Consider the following 7,500-nt stretch of genomic DNA (forward strand, 5'->3'; position numbering starts at 1 on the left):
TTTTTTTTTTTTCTTATTTTTATAGTTGTTATTTTTTGTATGTGTTTTTGTCATGTAATTCTTCAACCATTTTATAACTATATTGTTTATACTTTTGAGAAAGGCAGTGGTTTTTGATACAGTCCCATATTTCATTACTGATTTGCAGTTCATAGGACAAAAATTACAAACTTCAAGAAATCATATCCAGTGAACTTGGCCCACCCCATTCTTTCTCTGATCTTGTACATCCTTATTTGAACTTTGCTTACTTATCTGATCAAGCCTCACCTAAATCTCACTTAGATCTTAGGTATTCTTTACCTAGTTTACCATATCAGTTGAGAGTGTCACCCAGTTTTATCAAATACTTTTCTGTTTTTATTGTAACTTACCTTGTTAGGCAGAATGAAGTTGCACAGAGCTATCTCAAACAAAGTCCTTAAATAAACTGGACCTTTTTAAAGTTTAATCCCTCCTGATAATACCCATCAGACCTGAATGTAACTGGAACTTATACCATGTGTTCTGTGGAAAGCAAGCTAGCATTGGAACATGGCTCTGAACCAAGAACACCTCTATTTTAAAAGAGAGAGAGAGAGAGAGAAACAACAACTCATTTTCCACTTACATTAATTAACATGACAATCAAGTCATCATGATATTTATTGACAGGGAAGTTAGATGTCTTGCCAATCATAAACTGTTTCATAGGGATTTAAGGAAAAAAAAAAGGGAGAGAGACTTGTTATCAGTAGCCTCCTTTAGTAAGGAAAAAAATTAGATGTTTGGGTCTTCCCCAAGTCAGCAGACATGATACATAAGTCTTTCTTCTCTTTTACCCCTTTCTTACTGGGGCCATTGAAATATACCAAATGTACCATGATTAGTGCAAGTGCTAGACTAACAAATACAAGATACATATTATTGTCCTTTGTGAAAGATTCCAAGATAACATCCGACAGAGATTGCAAGAGTTTGGTCTGTTGAAAATAATGAGTTTTTTCTTTTCTTTTCTTTTCTTTTTTGTCACTCGATGTATATCCAAATCAAATGATTATTATAAAGATAATTAAAATAAAGTTATAAATGACAGAGCATGTTGATGATGAATAAGGTAATGGAAGTGTCTTACCCTAGTTTAATGTTTAAAAAAAATGTAGGTCAACTTTTATCACATTCTTATTTTTATCATTTTCTTTAAAAAAGCCAATTAATTCTTCAAAGAAGATATGGTGGAAAATATTTGCATGAAGAATTATTTAAGAAAAAAAGAAAGTACAACTTGTGTTGAGGTTATGAATGGACTTTTTTCATTGATTCTTGAATTGATATGAAATTTATTTCACTGCTAATGAGTTAACATTTTCTTTAGAATCAGTCTTCTCAGGTGTACTGGAAATGTCAATAAAGTCTAAGGAACACTCATAGTTCATATTGTCCTAGCAAGAGAGAGAGAGAGAGAAATGATTAGTTTTGTTATCATCCTGTTAATATAATTTTAAAAATCTATATTCAGTACCAATAGCAGTTGTGATGGTTATCATTTCTTAAGTGTAGTAGTAGCATAGCAACAGTTGTAGTATAGTATATCTTGTTTGTGTGTTAGTTTGTTTTCCTTTTTTACCTTTTTCAAAGACTATTCTGGCAAGTTTTTTGAGAATACCTTTTCAAATAAGGAGAGGCAATAGGGAACACCAGATAAAATCCCATGCCCTTTTTTTCTCTGGTATGAAATATTTCATTGCACTTTATCTGCAAGAGTTTCCAAAGGGCATTCTTTTTTTATTTTGTATGTTACATATCAGATGAATTATGGTTTAAGGTGACTTGCGATTACTAAAATACTCTTGATGTGCATTGGCACCACTGCGGAAGTGAACTTATTGTGGCTCTGATCAGTTGCTGACAAAACTTTGAGGCTGATATTGGGAAGATGGACTGTGACTTTTGATTGTGAGTGAATAGAAAGAAAAGAGAAAGAGCTTCATTTAAGAAATTCTTAGTCATTTGTGATTATTATTTTAGAAATATTGTTTTTCCTTTCTTCCCCTTCCCTTGATTTATTTCTTTTTTTCTTTTCTTTTAATCAAATGAAAAAGGTGGTCATGATGTTGTAATGTTTTATTTAAGGTATGATTTTCAGTTTAAATAGACTATAAAATGTTCATTTGATTTTTTTTTTTTTTTCCCAATTTTTTCATTTTGATTTTTTCTTTTCTTTTTCTCTTGTCACACTTTTCTTTCCAAGGTTATGTACCCTGTAATCTCATTTTATGTCAGGTATAGATATTTTGTAACATGATTTTTTATTTTATTTATGTTCACAACATTTTTTTTAATACACAACTGAAAGGAAGGAATTAAATACAAATAAATGCTTGATAAGAACATTGGCATAGGGTCATCTGACTCGCCAAATTTCATAGGTATCATCTACTTTCATTGATGCATGAAACTGTTCTATTGTAATTTATTCTTGTCTGTGTGGTATTAAGGAAAAAAAAATTGTATTGCAAAAAAATGATAAAATAAAATAAAAAAAAGTTATTGAAGGACTTGTTTGTATGGTGTGTTCGAATGAATTGCTCATATGTTAAACATAATTCTAATGATAAGGAAGATAGCAGAGTTTACAGTAGTTGGAAGTGATTTATTGAATTCTGTGCTTTCTTTTATAATAGACTTTTTCATTGGTGTGAAGGCTAGAAATATGGAATGGATGGTCATGAAGCACACTCAGAAAAGAAGTAAATTGTGACAACTGTCTTGACAGAAACGCCTTCCGTGTTGATTATCAATTTGGGTTTTCACGGCAGAAAAATGTGTTCAGTGGATCTGTAAGCATATAAATCTTATTGACTGTAACGAGGCAACACAGATGTATTGTTGAGTGCATGGTTACATCTCTACCAAGGCTGGTGGCAGGCCCCACCGTGTTTGTTATTTTTACTAGTTAAACTTTTTTTTTTTCTCCATTACTCAAAAAAAAAGAACCATAGATTCTGTTTTAAGCAATATGTATTCATTTCTGTCATCAAATGATGTGTTATTCTGTTAGTCCAGATGTTGATGTGAAATGTATGATTTAATGAAGATGAATTTATTACAAGAATATATACATGAATATATACACACAAAACCTCCCTCCCCTCAGGAAAAAGAATAATAACTTGACATTGTAAATTTAGTATTTTCAATATATATTGAATAGATAAAATCCACACACTATATGAATATAAGGTATATTGTGGCTTTTAGATCTGCCACTTCATTCAGATAATCTTCACTGACCTTTCAGATATTCATAGATTTCTCCATGCCATCCTCTGTTTAAACGTTGGATTATAAACTGGGTCTTTGTTTTCAAAGTGAGCTTGATGTGGCATGTAATTGTAAATAGGATATATTTGTTTAGGTACTAAGAAAAAGAAAAATGTAAAAACAAACAAAAAAAAGTGTCAGAGAAATAAGTACTTAAATGAAGATCCAAGATAGGGAGTTACATTGTTAAGATCTTTCCTTTAGTGTTTTTTTTTTTTTTTTTTTTTTTTTTTTTTTTTTCTACACATGGGCCATTTTACATTACATCTTCATTTGTGTTCTGTGCTATCCTATATTGAGCATCAAATATGTTTTGCCAATTGGTATTCTTAGGAAATGTTCTGTGTTATTGTAATCATTTTTTTAAGAAATGATAAATGATAAGCCCAGTGTATGTAAATTTAGATTTAAGTATGATTCAAGATGACAGTTGTGTATTTATTTATTATTTTTATGTAATTTTAGCAGAAGAATTGTTTTTCTTCTCCTTAGCACATTCTGAAGAATTTATGAAAATCAAAGGAAACAAGTAGCAGTAAGACGGGACTTCTCATATTTGTTGAGAGCAGAAAATGTTTGTGTATAAATAGGCTACAATCCACTTTTTGTTATAAGATTAAGACCGGTGGCTCTTTGGAAGTTTTCTTAAAGCGATAACTGAAACTGAGGCAATAGATTCTTTTCATGTACTTGCAGATTTGCAGACATACAGTATGATTGTTCTTGTATTTCATTTTTTGTAATAAGAATTTTAAAAATACGAAAAAAAAACTTTGACTGCAAGTTTTTAAGAGATAAAAGTTTGGCATTTTGCTTCTTGGATAACCCCCACCCCACTGAGAGATGGCAAGAGAGTCACCTTTGGGGTCCAGTGCTGCAATGACTTACTACCTAGAATATCATCGTATTTGACTGCAGGGTCAGTCATTCGTGTGCAATTATTTTCTATTATCTTTTAAACATAAATGTACGAGATGTTTGTTACAGCTACAGTTGCATGGGACAGAAGAGAATAATAGATTAATGATGATAAGGTTTGTCTCCTGTATGTGGATCAATAGGGTTCGCATAACTGAGCTTTGGATTGCCATATTTTGTTGTAGCAGTACAAAGAAACGTTTAAAGCAGTACACTTTATTTGAGCTACTCTCGTATATAAATATATATACAGTATATATATATATTTTCAGGAACTGAGATACACTTGATTTGTGTAACTTAAGCTCAAGTATGATCTGTTAACATGCCATAACTCCATATATTTGTACATGATAGACCTCCATGTGCATTTTTTTCCCTTTAGTTTTCATGTGATTAAGATTTTAGATACTATAATCTCCAATGCTGCCAAATGGCCAATGATCAAGTTTTTACTTCATTGCACCTTATACAGATATGATTTCAGAATCCCAAGGACCATAGTCAGCCTTATAGAGGAACCAGAAAAAAAATGAAAAATTATTTTTATTTATATTGTTTTAGTTATTTAGTATCTGCTCACACATTCACAAACAAAGAAACAAGTGCACCACACACATGTACATACAAATGTACACACGCACAAACACACATGCATGTATACTCAGGTATATATACAGATACATACAAGCACACACACACACATATGCAGTAGCTGCGAGGTTAGTTATAGAAAACCAATTTTTTTTTTTTCTTTTTTTTTTTTCTTTTTTTTTTTCTTTTTTTCTTCCCATATTGTCTCTATTTATTCCATTTCATTTCATCTTTCCCCTACTATAATAAAAGAATCCTACCCAGCTTCAGGTTATGTCATACCTTAGATTTATGCCTTGAATGTTGAAATTGGTACGCTTTTTTACATCATTTTTACAGATAATTTTCCTCAGCATTTTTCCTTTCTTTCTGTCTTTTTTTTTTTTGCAAATTTATTTTTCAGGACACTAATCTGTGTTTAACCTCAAGTGCAGTAAGAGCAACGAATTCTTCCCATTCTATTGATTGTAAATATGTCCATGAAGAGTAGTGTTTCAGGAGGCATGACTATGAATATGTTGATATATAATAGGTTAACCTTTTTTGGTGTTCCTAACTAAATGATTATATGCCTTATTACAAAAAAAAGTAAAAAAAAAACATCTTGTATAATGTCTTGTCATTACCGGGTCACTTCCCTACATCATGTTACGGCAGTTATTTTTCTTTCTTTATTTTTCTTTTTTTTTCCCCAGAGTAGAAGAGTGATTGATCATTGTCACAACAATTGGTCCCGGCCATTATTTTTCTGTCTCTTCTGTATTCTGTCTCCTCTCTCATGTCTATCCTATCTCTTGTTTATCTTCCCTCTCTCTCTCTCTCTCTTTCTCTCTTTTTCATTCTCTCTCTCTCTTAATCTCTGTCTTTTCTGTATTGAGTTGTTGAAGTGCAATGTGGATCATTAGTTGAGATTGTTTCATTCTTCTGTATGTGTATGTCACTTCCAGAACATCAATATTTTGCTGTTACAGGTTACCTGGCACAAGACTAAAGCTTTTTAGAAAATGTTTGCCTTATATAGTAAATATGATGTGTCTCATTTTTTTATATGGAATGTAATGTTAGTGAAGAAATTCAAATCTGTCTTGAATATAAGAAGGTAATTTTCTCACACCATTGTAATGGTTGGTAGTTTTGTATGAAAATACAGTTATGATATATTAAACTGCAGCTTTAATTGTCCTGGCATTGGAGTGTATATTATATGGATACAAAAGAAAGCATTGAAGATTTGATGAACTACACTTATTTTATTCCTGACTAAGTAACTGCATTTTTTCCCCTTTTATAAACCTTTTTTTATATACTTCTTGAGGCATTACAATTGGCAGAACAAGGCAGTGTTATGATGCTCTGCCTAGTACATGAAATGAAAAATTGTATATTTTCACTTTTCCTTAAAAGTTTTTCAGTACTAAAATTTGAAAGATCTATATAAACTTCATGCTCAGTACTTGCAGTGAGGCTTGTAATACATTAATGCATGTATATTGAAATTGTTTCATTGTTCATTACTATATAAAGTTTAAATCAATATATAAGTATTCCACTATCAAGTGATGCATGCTGTTAAATATATTGTATATCATGTATGTTTGCAGCAGGCATAGACTTGACATGAAATATATTAGTTACCTGAAACTATTATGAACATTGGTAATCTACTTGGCATTTCAATAAGACTTTGATGTATGCATTTGAACATTTACATACAAAGATTATTGATGCACAAGTAAAATTTTGAAGAGAGGACTGATACATTAGTGTTTATTGTACATTCGTAGGCCACCCCTGAAGCCTATAACTCATGTCCCATGTCCATACTGGCTAGGCAACATTTACAGCAGCAAATCCTACATGAGCTATGTGAGGACTCTAGTCTTGCAAGCAAACAGGTCTTGTACCAATTTTTGGGCATACAAAGGTCTTCACTAGACTCTCTAATACATTACAAACATGAATGACCCACACAAATCGATGAAGTCATCCAATTATGGGTATGATAGGAAGAGAGAGAGAAAAAAATGTATATATAGAAAAAATAAATGAAATGTAATTCTTTTGTTGGCTATCAACCAGCAGCACATGGCGAGGGCATTAAGTCTATGTTTCTTTTTCAGTTTGCAATGATTTTTGTCTATTCACTTTGCCACAGGAGATGGATGTTTTTTCATAAAGGAAACAACACGAAATTTGTGCAGAGTAGGTTAGGGTCAAGATTACTAGTTGACCCGGCAAGTTTGTCAGTCAGTTCATTGCCATGGATATCCGAGTGCCCAGGTACCCTTATATGCTAGCACTATGTAGTTCGGGAATGATATAGTCCTGTAATTTATTCTTTGTGGTTTCAAAGATTTCATTGGCTTTAGGTGAACTTAAAGGAGTCTAAATTATTTTTATCTTATGGAGGATCGTCGGTGATGCAAAATCTAGTAAAAAGTTAAGCAAGGAAGATTCTAATGATTCGTCAGTTTGAGTCTGAGTCTAAGTCAGGCATTCAGTCAACCATATACCCGCTCCCACACAGCCGTGGCTAAGGCTGATGCCAATCTACCAGGATGGAAAAAAAATATGTAAAACGTGTATTTAATGGGAGAGATCATAACGTGATAGGACGCCATCTGACCGGAGCGAAATATTCCCATGACACGATAACACGTCATCTGGCGCGAATGGGTTAACGGC

At 32.1% G+C, this 7,500-nt stretch overlaps 1 protein-coding gene across 6 annotated transcripts in view; it reads left to right on the plus strand.

Annotated features, from left to right (window-relative positions):
- Window positions 1–5,980, plus strand: part of LOC122258755 (WD repeat-containing protein 26) — a 40,682-nt gene extending 34,702 nt beyond the window's left edge. For all 6 annotated transcript variants that reach the window (XM_043024907.2, XM_043024908.2, XM_043024912.2 and 3 more), the window contains exon 12: window positions 1–5,980. This exon is cut by the window's left edge. The gene's annotated coding sequence lies outside the window, so the exon portion shown is untranslated.
- Window positions 5,981–7,500: the final 1,520 nt, after the last annotated feature.

Source organism: Penaeus japonicus, unplaced genomic scaffold (genome assembly GCF_977035675.1).
Source record: "Penaeus japonicus unplaced genomic scaffold, GWHDUDI00000001_assembly GWHDUDI00000020, whole genome shotgun sequence".
Classification (NCBI taxonomy): domain Eukaryota; kingdom Metazoa; phylum Arthropoda; class Malacostraca; order Decapoda; family Penaeidae; genus Penaeus; species Penaeus japonicus.